The following is a 13,837-nucleotide window of genomic DNA, read 5'->3' on the forward strand; positions in this document are numbered from 1 at the left end:
CTTCCCAAATTTTCTGCACTGAACATGAGTCACTTCTATAAGAGAGGAGTGTATCACAATGATCTGTGATAACACAGTAAGATTTGTTTTCTAAACAAAGCTTCACGACCGTGAAATGACACTTTTCTTCTCTCTTCCACATTCCCTTCGAGGGGAGCATCCAGACGCCAGCCTCAGTGCCCAACTCTGCCAGCAGGCTGTCTGGTCTGCTCCCCTGGCAGAGCCCCACACAAGCATAGCCCCGCCCACTCTGGGAGGGGCCCGGTGGAAGGGCTCCTCGCCACCTGTCCTGTTGTGTTGGGAGAAGCTGGAACTGAGGATCTTAGCAGTCTCTCCCATCTCTGGGAGTCGAGATTCCAAGGTACTCTGTAGGTTATTTTCTCTCCATGTCTTGGTTGATAGGAACCAAACACTACATAAAATTGTAAGGTACAAAATAGTCATCTACTCATCTCACATCCCCAGACCCTTCCCAGAAAAATAACCTTTAAAACGCCTATAGTTCTGGACCTAAGGCCAAAAAAAAAAAAAAAAAAAAAAAAAAAAAGACCTGGATCAGGAGTACAACAGGGAAGTTAGCTTCCTTGCAGCGTATTTAATAGGCATAATTTATATTCAGAGCGGAACTTCTGGCAAATATAGCCCGTTTTAGCGTGACAACCAGCGAAGTACTTCCCACGTTAGTACACATCCCTGGAACTGGGGGCATAGAGTGGGGGGGGGGGGGCGGTGCGCACGCGTGCGTGCGTTCGTGCGTTCCTGACCGCACCTTGACATTTGCGCCCTTCGATCTGATGTCCTTCATCCACAACGAGGGTGCCCTATGCTCCAGCAAGTGGGTCTGTATTTTATAAACAGAGAATCCCAGGCACTGAAATAACCAAGTCCATCTCCCCGACCCGGACCACAGGGGCAGTTTCCGGTCCTTGGCCTGACCGCTGTCCCTCATCACGTCTGGAGGTGACCGCTGTACACCTCCAGATTCAAGGTGCGTCCCCCACGCCCCTGGGGTGACAGAAAGACGAGCAGCCCTCCCAAGCCCTCCTGCCGACGGCGAGGTCATCGTAGGATAAAGAAGCGGCGGGGACCACCGCGCGGCCCCTGCGAGCGCGCCCACGGGCTCGCAGCGCTCCCGCGCGCCACTGCGGCGCCGCCACAACCCGCCGCGCGCTGCCGCAGACCCTCCTGCCGCGGGGACGCCCGGGGGCGGGGGCTGCCCACCGCCACCCCCACCTCCTCAGCTGACTCCCTCACCCCTGGGAGGCGTCTCCTCGCTCCCGTCCCATGCTTTCCACTGCAATGATGGCGGGGATGAGGAGGGCGCGTCAGAATCACCTGTAGGGCTTTCCAGAACTCCGGAGCCCCCTCCCCAAATTTTAGTCCATTCATCCTGAGAGGAAAAACAAAACAAAATCTCAGGATATGCAGGGTGAGGTGGACCGATGGAGTTTGCGAAAGCCCCACAAGTGATTCTGGACGCGCACCCCTCAGACGCAAACACACAGGGACAAATCTGGGGACTCGGAGACTACACAGGTCAGGGTTAAATCGCTCCCCGATCCGCCTCTCCTATATTTGCCGGGGTATCTGTTTCTCCTTAGCTTCCCTTTAAGCAGCCCAGCCCGGGGGCTTTGCGGAATTATCCCCAAAGTCTGCGAACCCTACCGGACAGTCTGAGGCTTTGGCGCCCAGACACCGGGAAAAGCGGTCCCTGCTGCACCCTGGAGCGCGAACTGGATACCGAGGAGCCAAGGTGAGTCCAGAGGGAAGATTTCAGACCAGTTGCTTCAGCAAAGTGCCGGGAGCAAGGCCGCGTCCCGCCTGCACACTTTCGGGGTTTGGGGAGCAGTGCTCCACCCGACGCCCCTCCAGAGCCCCATCCTCTTCTTCAGGGCTGTGCGGCAGGTGGCACCCGTGAGGGTGGGCGCAGGGGCCTCTGATGCAGCCCCTTCCCTGGCCACGGCACCGCTCCCGCTTTGCTCCCCAAGTTACTACACCCTGCGACCCCAGAGCCCGAGACCCCTCCGCCGCCCGGGCCGCGAGCTTACCTCCCAAGCAACCCGGAGTTGCGCGGTTGCCCTGGGCGCTGCTTCCTCGCGGTTTATTCCCTTACTTGGGAGGAAAGAGGAACTGAGAGACAGAAAGGGGACCGAAGCTGGCGTCTGGGCGTCTTCCCGCCCGCGGAGCCCTCTCAGGGGAGGGGCCGGCAGCCCCAGTGAGCGCCGCGAAGAGCCAGCGGCGGGGCTGGGGGCCCGCAGCTCTGGGGCTTCAGCCTTTGCGCGGGGGCCTGAGGCTCCGAGCTGGGCTCCTGGCCGCCGGCTACTACGGCACTGCGGCTGTGCGCCCTGTCCCTCGCAGCCGGGCGAGTCCAGCCGCCTCTCACTGCGGAGCCCTGCCCCCGGGCGCCGCGCCCGCCCCCGCCACACCCCCGCGCGCGCGCACACACGCGGCCCACACGAGCGCGCGCGCGCGCACACGCGCACCCACCGATGCGGATCCGCTCGGGGGCACCCCGCGCCCCTGGGCGCTACTTGGGCGCGGGCGTCGTCAGGGCGCTTCTCGCTGACGGGACGAAGCGAGGGGAAGGGAAGAGGTTCCGGGGACCGAGCAGAACCAGCGGTGGTGGGCGCCGGAGGTCAGCTGCCTCCAGGGTGGAAGGCAACTGTCTGACAAATAAAATACCCACCAGGTGGTTTCTTTTCTCATCCCTGGTCTAGGCTGCCTTAACATCCCTACCGAATCAGAGAAGACATTTAAAATCACCAAATTCTCTCCATTTCCCAGGAACTCGATGACTCCAAATCATTTTGACAACCCTGAGCCCCCGTGGCAACCTGAAAAGACTTCTTAGCAGGTGCCTTGGAGCCACCCTGCCTCTCAGACCTGGGTTTTCCTCCCTGGGTCAGATCTCAGCACCTAGGGTTGCTAATGCTGTTAATTCCTGGTCCCCTTAGATTTTAGGTGACCTTGAGCTGTTTTCCTGAAGAGCAAATAGACCACTTCTTTTTCAAAAAAGTAGAGAAGCCCAGTAGAAGGGATGGGACAAGAGATGAGGGGTAGGGAAAGCAGCGTAGCTCAAGGCACTCTGACTTGTTACTTCTCTTTCTATGATGCACCTGTCCGTCCCCATGGGCAGCGGTGATGGCGGTGACACCATTCCAGGCATGTCACACCAGCAGGAGGTCTTCTGTCCGTTTCATGCCACATGAGAGTCAGCAGGGGTTTAGACTCTCATCTGTAAAATATGTGGAGTTTACCAGTTTCCACAGCTGAGAATTCTTTCCCGTCAGCAGGCAGTGAAGGTCCCCGGGGCCAGGACCTCCGCCAAGAAAAGCTGCAGCGGCGCCGAGGGGCCCTGGGTGTCTGGGCGTTTGGGAAAGAAGCTGCAAACATGAATGTCAAATAGCCCCGAGGACACCGATGGTCAGTGCCCGCAGCGGGCCATCTGCAGACGGGCGGATGGGAGAGGTGAGGCACTGAGGCTCAGAGATGTCCCGGGGCTTCCCTGTGGTGACGAAGGCAGAGCTGGGCCCAGAGCCCTGTGCTCACAGCCACGTCCTTCCATTCACTGTCCACACTGTGCCCCATCACCCTGGGTGGGTTCGCAAAGTTCCCTTCCACTCCACTGAAATGAACTTAGTGAGGGCATTCTGTCGTAAGTTCTTTATCTTTCCTCTTTCCCTTTTACTCCCTGACTCATTCATTTGACAATTCTTTATTAAGTTCCTGGTAAGGCCTTCGCTAAAGTCCTGGTCATACTTGGTTGGGGGGAGGAAGGAGAGGAACCAAGAGACATAAAGGGCTTAGAACTGTCTCTGTCCCTGGTGGAGGCTCTTGGATACAGGTTTACTGTGTATATTTCTACAATGCTAGGTTGAGTGGATGGGAGACATATTCCTTGCCTTCTGAACTCTTTCCTTTGTGGAGCAACACACACACACGACACCCTGGCTCTATCTATTCCTCATTTCCTTCCAAGAAGGCTAAACTGAAGGAGCGCTTGCATCTGGCTGCACATCATGACATATTTGGTGTGCCCATTTGCAGGAAGGACCTGGGGCAATATTGAGTTCTTCTGCCTATTGGAACAGGAACTGGGTGAGAAGAATGGGGAACACATGCAGAGGCACCGTGGCTGGGAGCACGTGGGGGAAGGGTGACGAGCCAGAAGCCCTCGGAACAAGATTGTCAGGCCAGGAGTTAGAGAATGAGAGGTGCTTGGTGCTTGCAGAGATTGGTAACTGCTTGTACTTTGCTGTGGGGTGGGCTATGAGACTCCCTGCTCCCATAAAATACATCACTTCTCAAGTCAATATGGTTCAGCAGTCAGTTTGTGAATGAATCTGTTGGGGAACTCGGGTGGTGCTGGGTTAAGCATCTGGTTGACACAGGATGAGTATGGAGCAGGCTGTGTGGAAGAGGGCTGACAACAGACAGCTGACCCCTGAGTTACCCGCTAACAAGTAGGGGGGAGGGTTGTAGGGGAGGTCAAAGCAATGTAGCCAGCAAAGGGGTGGGGGTAGGAAGAAGCTCCAGGGAGAAAACTTGGTGCTGATTGAGACAGCGTGGAAGAGGCAGGATGTGACAGGGGCCTGGGGATCTGGAATAAAGACCAGCAGGGAAAGGGCACTCCAGACTGAGATGGCAAAAGCAGCAACTAGGATAGCTCAGGGTGAGGCCTGGGCCTTCCCAGCAGAGATGAGGGAGGTTGGGACTGCGGGGCCAGGAGACCTCGGGCTTTGTGGAGGGAGGAGCAAGGAGCTATTACAGGCACGTGTTCTTTGTTGTTGTTGCTGCTGTTTTCAGCAGTAAGGAGGCTGGGAAACGATCTGGGAGGTGTCTGAGGCCAGTTTCCCCAAGGTGAGCCTCCCCACGGGGAACAGCCAGCCAGGGAGGACTGTGGGGGTGGGGAGCAATCTCTGGAGGAGCCAGAGACAGGGCAGGTGGCCCAGCGCGCCCAGCTGAGGGACTGAAATCCAGCTCCCACTCCACTGGCTGGGCTGTGCCTTCCTGGAGGAGGGTACCTTTTCTCTAATTTGCACAGGCTTAGCATGCTCTTGCTGAGACCCTGGCTCCTGAGTTCCTTCTTTGGACAGGCTGAAGCCACAGTCAAATTAGTGAGGATTTATTGAGCATTTGCTGTATGCACAAACACAAAGTAAAGCAGGAAGAGTCTTGTTATCAGCGCCAGCTGTGAGCCTGAGCTCATGTCAGTTCTTTGGGGCACCCTGAGATGCACGGCAGAAGGCAGACAGGGAAGCTCAGAGCATTTGCAACCTGTGTCGTCTATAAACCACGCAGGGTAGGGAAGAAGCAAGAACAGACAATATAGAATCAAGTGCCAAACTCAGTCTCAAGACAGGAGAAGCGAGACCTCCTCTTGGCTTACATAGTCAAGGCAGGCTTCAGGGAAGCAGGAGAGGGCAGGGTTTGGAATTGGGGTGTGTGTTGATTCCAGAGCAGAGGGCCAGAGGCGAGGAAGCTGGGGGCTTCCGAGCACAAGGTTTTAGCCCCCAGGGCCAAGCGCTCCAATGAGCTGCTCTTGTTTCTGAGAGATGGGGCATTTGGGGATGTTTAACTGGCTCAACACTTTACTCCCCGAGACTCCAGTGTTGGCAGCCCACACTCACCATGTTGCTCCAGGAACACAGCATCCAAGTCAGCAGCTGATGCCTGATCCCCACTGCCAAGGCAAAGCGAGGGGCTGAGCCAGGTGCCTGTGTCTGGAAATGTTTAAGTTGCACTATCCCTGATGAGCTGGCGTACGGCTCCCATCGCTTTGAGCACAGCTAAGTTCAGGGTCACCAAGCACAGAGTTGGGCTCTGGGACTGGGAACCAGGACTTCAGGGTTCAGACCCTGGGAACTTTGCTTGCCACTGTAGATGTCACTTTTCTCACATTAAAAAAAAAAAAAAAAAAAGGATCACACCAGATTATCTACAGCTCCCTCCCACTTAATCATTCACAGTGTTGTGATTAGTAGGTTCTTTCCATTTTATCAAACATTGGCAGGATGGGGGCTGGGATTTGCTAGGTCCTCACCCTAACTTTCCTCTTGGCTTTGGTTCTGAAGGGGTTGTGAGATTGTGGAATGGGGACAGGAGGATGTTGTCACACATGAGCCCTGGAAACGTAGGTAGGTTACCCTTTCTCAGGGCTTTCGTTTTCTTATCTGTAAAATAAGCAGGCTGGAAATGACCTCTACAATCCTTTCTGGCTCTGACACTCTGTTAATTACTGTCAACCGAACAGCTGTTAAGTACTGCCCAATCCGCTTGATAGGACCCCTCCACAAGGCAAGCTGGGAAAATTCCCACAATAGCAACTGAGAAGCTTGAAAGACAAGCCATGGAGTTAAGAGTAGTAAATAGACCATTTGGCTGGAGTCAAACAACCTTAGACGGGCGTCTCTAAGCTCCAGTTTCCTTTTCAGGAAACTGGGGGTAGCAATGCCTGCATCACTGGGTGGGGGTAATGATTAAACGAGGATGCATATGTGAAAATACTTTGCAAAATTTAGAAGTGCTATGGAGAGATGCGTAGCTGTTAAATGTGGTCTGTTCCCCTAAGGCAGAGAAAAAATGCCCAATTGTTAAACCATTTGCTTCCTAAGAAGTAGCAATTCAGGTCAGCAACATGGTCTTCATAGTGTAAACCTGAAAACTTAACAAAGGAGCTGGTGGCCTTCAGGACTGAGGGCTACCAGACTGCCCCTGGCCTAGAATCCCACATTGTCTCTGGAGCTGCTCACAGTGGATTTCCCAGGATTTGGATTGGGTTTACTGAAAAACAAAAGAGAGACTCACGCATTGCAGATGCTGTGTTGAGGATGACCTTTCAAAAGCGGGATGGTGGAAAGAAGGCAAGGGAGGGGAGAGAGAGAGAGAGAGAGAGAGAGAGAGAGAGAGAGAGAGAGAGAGAAAGAGAGAGGTCTTTCACCTTCCTGCTGTAGTTTTGGAAATGGATGCCAAACTTTGTGCTCTAATTAGCTTGTAAAGAGGCTAATTTTGGCTCACTACTTGACTCTGGGTCTGTTTTCTGCTGGGCAGGAGAATTCTTTACATTGTCTCTGGAGGGGAAGCTTGTCCCCGGGGAAACCTGGGAAGAACCCCTGCAAAGCAAAGTCTCTAATTCCATAAATGACCACATTCGTCAAAGCCTGCCCAACCCACAGAACTTTCCAGAGGATTAGTCCATTTTCAGAACTATCCCTCACTTCTTTATGTCTTGCTAGCCGGGGGGGGGGGGGGGGGGGGGGGGGGAGGTGTTAACAAGTGACAGCTCACGAGTGCCGGCACCACTCTCATGTTTGCTGCTGCAGAATCACTTTTGGAAAGCACAGACCCCAAAGCCCTCCCTTTGTTCCAAACCCTCAGAGCCTCAGATTCCAAATGGACATGGTGATACTTCAGCATGGGCTTCTGCAGGTTTAAGAAGAAAGGTTTATGGACCGTGTAGCACAGTGTTGGTCACATAGTTAAGTTCTTGGTGAAAGGAATTAGTGTTGTTACTGCTTTGCAATGAAGTTAATATTCCCTAAAATGGCATTTGAGGTCCTCCATGAAGTGGTCCCAGTTTGTTCATCCAAACCTACGCCCAGTGAGCCCTTCATGGACATGGTGCACACGATGTCTGATTTCATCTTCCAAATGCACCTTGCAGCCATCCGTCTGCCTATCCTGCTCAGTGCTCTTACAGCTGAGAGGAATGCCTTTTCTCTCTCTCTTGCTCTTTCTGTCGTGCCACCTCTTATATCCACCCAGTGGAAATTATTCCCTCTCCTAAACATACATTAAAGTTTGTTTATAATTTATTCTAGAATGTGACCAGGATGCCTTGTATTATGGTTACTTGTATATGCTTCATACCCACTGTCCAGTCCCTATTCATGGGACAGTAATTTATCTTCCTTTTGATACATCTTTTTTATTTATTTATTTATTTATTGACAGGCAGAGTGGACAGTGAGTTAGAGAGAGACAGAGAGAAAGGTCTTCCTTTGCTGTTGGTTCAATGGCCACCGCGCTGCTGCCGGCGCACCACGCTGATCCAAAGGCAGGAGCCAGGTGCTTCTCCTGGTCTCCCACGGGGTGCAGGGCCCAAGCACTTGGGCCATCCTCCACTGCACTCCCGGGCCATAGCAGAGAGCTGGCCTGGAAGAGGGGCAACTGGGATAGAATCCGGCACCCTGACCGTGACTAGAACCTCGTGTGCCGGCGCCGCTAGGCGGAGGATTAGCCTGTTGAGCCACGGTGCCGTCCTGATACATCTTTTTAATTCTTCTTTAAAACACACACACACACACACAGAGAGAGAGAGAGAGAGAGAGAGAGAGAGAGAGAGAGAGAGAGAGAAAGAGCAGGAGAGACAGAGAAAGAGAGATCATGCACTCACTGGTTCACCCCACCACCACCACCACCAATGCCCACAAAGGCTGGGGCTGGGCTGGGGCTGGGCTGGGGCTGAAACTGGAAGATGAGAACTCAGTCCAAGGCTCTCACATGGGAGGCAGGAACCCAACTATTGGAGCCATCACCTGCTGCCTCCTAGGATCTGCATCCACAGGAATCTGGGATCAGGAGCAGAACCAGGACTTGGCCCCAGGCACTCCGATATGGGATGTGGAATCCCCCTTCCCCTAGATTGCATCTTAGTCATAGTAGGGGATCCATAATACCAAAGGTAAGTAAAGAAGACACGAAATGTCCGTGTAGGCCCGGTGATTGCACCATTGAAGGGAGGACTAGCTCACATTCAAGTCTTGTTGAGCAGCTGCCTCTCACCTAGCACCTGCCATATGCCAGGCCCACTGTGCACACTCTGCTTCACCTCCTGGCCCTGTGATGAGAGTACCAAAGCCTCCCTTTACACAGACGTTCATTGTTCAAGATCTCCCCACTGGTTGGAAGCCACCATGCACTCTTTGCTTCCTCTAAGAGAGCTTCTCCCACAATTTTTATTCTACAGCACTTAGAAACAAGTTGAGCTATATCATATAAAGCTGGCTTATTGTTGCTTGACTATATTTTTATATCTTTGTCTTGATTTTCCAAGCAGATTTTAATATGGTTGTAGGACAGTATACTAATAAAAAGAAATAGCCATTTGTTAAGCCTTTATGATATATTTTGCACTTTGTACATGCATACAAGCCAACACGCAAATTCCACAAAGATGTCACTAATCCCACTCTGTAGAGAGTACAACTGGGGTAGCTGCTGGCAGGGGATTTCTGTCAGAGGAGGAGGTACTTTTTAACCCTTCAGAAGTTTGTGTTTTTCATCACCAGCACCCCAGGAGTGTTCTCAGCCTTCAATGTTTGTTGAGTGAGTGATGAGATCCCTCTCACCTCTGGCCTCAACCCCTGAAGACCCAGTACATGTCTTGTGAAGTAACAGGTGGCTTCTTGCCTTCTTCTCTCGGTAGAAAAGAACAAGGGGAGACTTCATACATGCTACAGTGATGAACGTGCTAACTATTCTGATTTGATCATTACACTACTACCTGAACCAAATTGTCACCTTGTACCCCATGATCATGGGCTCATACAACTATTAGGAGTCAATCAAAAATTTAAAAAAGAGAGGCAGGACCTTAGACCAGACAGACAGAGGAAGCCTCGGGAATGAGACTTCAGCCCAGGGCAGGTGAGTGGCTTCTGCTCTGGACTGGTAGTCCTCTAGGTGTGGTCCTCACATCACCTGGGGCAGACTCTTCCAAGTGATCATTAAAAGGCATCTCCCTGGCTTCCGCCCACCCAGCCCCTGAACTTGCTTCCTGGAGGGACAGCCGGAGACCTGCGTTTTGAGCAAGCTCTGCAGGTGAGGCATCCGAACCTGGGAGATTGCACCACACCTCTGCAACTGCTCCAGTGAGAATTGCTTTGTCTCAAGTATCAGCCTCCACAATAAATAAAAAGAAACCATTTAAACTTCATTTTATGGTTTCCCTGTATTGCCCTTTGTCCAGAGGCTACTGTGTCACTTGATGTTCCGTATCTGTTTTATGATGTTTTAAAGGAAAAGTTGGCTCTCTGTGTAGCTGTGCTGCTTCCTCCCCTCTCCCTCTGTGAATGTCTCCAGGTGGAGCCATGTGGCTGGTTACTCTTCTGAACTTGGTTCTATGAGAAGTGTACTCCGAATTTCAGATAACGATTTCATAAACAGACTTTCAGAACACACCCTGTTCCTACGCAGGGAACTGCCTGTATTTTAAATTTTTTGTAGTTATTTGTTGTTGAGAAGATTTTTACAGTTGGCCCTAAAAGGATGCAAAGTGAGGAATTCCGACTTTTCTCCGATCACCTTTTCACAGATCTCCGGCTCGTTTCCTAGCTTGCTTTATTCTGCGAAGTGTTTCTAGGTGTTTCTGGAAGTTTTTGCCAATTTGGGGTGTATAAACAAGAGGTGCAGAAAGTGGACTGTGTCCCTCTCATTGGTTCATTTAACAAATGTCCCTCAGGCTCTTCCAGTGTAGCAGATGTTGTGCTAAGCACTGGGAATTCACACAGGGATGTTGCTTTCTGTCCCCTAGCGGCTCCAGGGCTTGGTGGGTGGAGACAAAATGAGACCATATGGGGAAAAAGGGAGGTGGTGGTGAGAGGGCTATGGTGGGGTGATGGGCTAAGAGGGGGAGAGTCCAGCATTCCTGGGAGGAATGAGAGAGAAGCCCAGCCCCTCCAGGAGCTGTCTCTCTTTATACCTTTGCCCCCACATTCCACATGCCCAGATTCCCCCAAGGCCGATCGAAAGTAATCAGAGGGTGAAATTGCATCTGTACTAAACACGTATGGACCTTTTTTCTTGTCATTATTCCTAACACAGTATGACAAGTATTCACATAGCGTTTACATTGTAGTAAATGTGCTTTTTTTCTTAGTGATGGCGATTTTCATTTTGTTTTATTCTCTTTTTAATTGACATAAAAGTTGTCCATGTGGATGAGGCACCACGTGATGTTTCAATACATATGCGCACTGCATCATGTTCAAACCAAGGTGAGCATAGGTACCTTGTATTAGGTTTTCTAAGTAATCTGGAGATGACCTGAAGGGTATAGGAGGAAGTGCTTCGTTACACGTGAATGCAGCATCATTTTGTGTAAGAGGCTGGAGCACCTGTGGATTTACTGTCTGCTGGGAGTCTTGGAACAAGTTCCTCTCCACCTTGTATCAAGGGACAGCTGTGGACACAAAGGTATAAAGAGAGACACTAGATTGCGATACTCTGGACTGCAATGTCTGTTACTTTGAAGGGTCCCAGCTTCTGCTGGCCTCGAGGCACACTGCAACAGACCTTCCCTCAATGTGGTGGCAATTGCAAGACCTCCCTGCCCTGTGCTGGGGGTGGAGGCAGGAGCCCCAGACTGTTTCTCACCTGGGAGTGGGGCAGAAGATGCTAGCTGAGATGTGGAGGGCGGGTAGGGCTCTGCATTCTATGGATTGGTGAGAGCTAGGAGCTGCGTTTTTTCACAGCAACCCTCGACCCGATTTCCTGCCACTTTCTCTTACTGGTCCCTGGTATCCCTCGGAGCACACGGCGCCCCTTTGTGATGAGACAGCTTGGCTGATACTGACAGCAGCTTCCTTGTTCCTCCCCTTCCCGCCCCCGGAACAGCCACTCATTCATTCGGGGTCCCACTCAAAACACATTGATTTAGCAACCATTCTTTATTTTCCTGGTTTTCCCAGATACTGCAAGGTGCTGGGGAAGTGGAAATGGAGACAGAGTCCTGCATTTACCTGGAAGGACTGGTGTGTGGACAGATTACGACACGTGGCCTCACAAGAGAGAGACACAGGGAACCCAGTGGGGATGTGTGGGGCACTGCTCAGAAGCACATGATGATGCCATAGCTGTGTCCTGAAAGCTGGTCAGGGCCTTCCACCTGCCCTTCAGGGACCCAGTGAGATCCATTGACTGAGGTGCTCCCAGAGGGGAGCTAGGGGCGACACTGCTCATGTCATCCCCATTTTGCGTTCAGTGACATCTGTTGGTAGTTTCAGACCAACCATGGAAGCAGTATTCACACAGCAGCAGCCAGAGCATTCTAGAAGCCAGGGCTCCCTTCTCTCATCAACACCAGAGCTGCCTGTTGGCCGTCTACTAGCACAACACTGGGCCTACCATACTGTGCCAGCCCCAGTCTGGGAGAAACTGATACAGGGATGGGAAAGAGACAAAACCCAGTTTCTGGCTGTAGCATGTGAAAGGTCTGTTCCTCTCCCCACCTCCACCTATACCTCCACCTCCCTCCTGGGTCCACGTTCCCTGGGGACTCAGAGTGACCTCTGAGTCATTGGGTTCCTCAGAGGTACCTCTAGCATTTTAGGAGTGAGGCTTTGTGGCACTGTGTCAAGAATGACAGTGCTCTGGCTTCAGATGGTGGCTCTGTCCAGGCTGCAGAAGGGGCACAAGCTGGAGGCTCCTGGCCCCATAGCGGTCCTCACATGTGCCCCCAAGTAGTGCCACTGCCATGGGCAGTGAACTGGGTCTTCCTCTTCTGTCTGATCGCAAAGTTCAAAGAGTACCCTGCCAGCTTCCTGCTTCTTTACTGCCCCATGTTTGATCTTTGAAACTTAGAAATATAGACTTCAACTCCAGGATCTTTCGTGATTGCTTAACATGGAACTGGACTGCAGAAATATGTTGTTTATGTTTTTGGGGGAAGTGGGAGGGATGAGTAGAGATGGAGAAGAGCCCCCACTTTGAACTAGCAAAGCTGGGTTGCTTATAGCATAAAATGTGGTTGGGCTACATTGTTCCACGTGATTATCTGCTGCTGCTTGTACTTGAAAAACATTAAACTCAAAACGTAAATAGGTTGAGACATTTTCTTCTCTGGCCCAGATGTTAATACTCCCTTACCCTGCAGCAATGCAAAAAGGGAGGGGGCAGGGCTGCATAGTGGTACAGCCGGTTAAGCCGCTGCTTAGGAGCCCACATGCCTGATCATAGCGTTGATTCAAGTCCTATCTGCCCCGCTTCTGATCCAGCTTCCTGCTAATGCTCCTGGGAAGGCAATGGAGGATGGCCCAGGTGTTTAGGTCTCTGCCACCCATAGATGGAGAAACAGGCTCAGTGGGCTGTCATGGCTTGGTCAAGGTCACATAGTCGGGCTTTTCCCTGGGATGTGAACCAAAGACTACAGGTTCTAAAAGCTGTGTTCATTTTCTTATGCCAAGCCACCCTCTGCACGTGGACCCCTTTGAGGTCCATTTCCTTTTTTCTCTCCCATCACAGACCACTTTGGGGATTCCTTTGTATAAAAGCTACCTGTTATGTTTTCTTTTTCGTCTTCTGTGTCCCCACTTAGCATTTATCTTTATGCTTTTTCCCGATGTTCTTGCCGTCATGGTGACTTTTCTTGCCTAGGCAGTCACAGCATCTGGAATCATCATCGCCCTGGTTATGCAGATGTGTACACCTGTTGCTGCCCCTCCTGTTGGTCCTCCTCCTTCCACATCTGGAACCAGCACAGACAAGGTACATTTGCAATGCACATACATGGCAAGTGAGGACAACATAAGACATGGTAGCCTTTGATGTAGGTCTTCTTAGTAAAAATCCTAGAAGCATCTCTAAACCCAATTATCATTCCAACAGCCTCCAAAAGGACTTCCCAGAAACACTTTCACACTGGAGGTATAAACAGGATAGGTCTTGGCTGGTTTGGCTGTTCATCTTCCCAGATATATGGCCTGTGGGGGCAAGGATGATCTTTTTAGACAGTCTGTCTAGTTGTCCCCATAAGATTGGATTCTACACCATTTAATGGAAAATTTGCAAATGGCACCTCAAACTCAAAACGCCCAGACACATCTCATTTCCTCATGCC

The 13,837-nt window shown here is 51.6% G+C and overlaps 1 protein-coding gene across 9 annotated transcripts in view; it reads right to left on the bottom strand.

The window, feature by feature from the left end:
- Positions 1-3,201, bottom strand: part of DGKG (diacylglycerol kinase gamma) — a 214,507-nt gene extending 211,306 nt beyond the window's left edge. For 8 of the 9 annotated variants that reach the window (XM_062211135.1, XM_062211144.1, XM_062211116.1 and 5 more), the window contains exon 1: positions 2,049-2,226. The gene's annotated coding sequence lies outside the window, so the exon portion shown is untranslated. Of the gene's footprint in view, positions 1-2,048; positions 2,227-3,116 lie in introns of those variants that run through there. The other variant, XM_062211092.1, reaches the window with a different exon arrangement.
- Positions 3,202-13,837: the final 10,636 nt, after the last annotated feature.

Source organism: Lepus europaeus, chromosome 2 (genome assembly GCF_033115175.1).
Source record: "Lepus europaeus isolate LE1 chromosome 2, mLepTim1.pri, whole genome shotgun sequence".
Classification (NCBI taxonomy): Eukaryota; Metazoa; Chordata; class Mammalia; order Lagomorpha; family Leporidae; genus Lepus; species Lepus europaeus.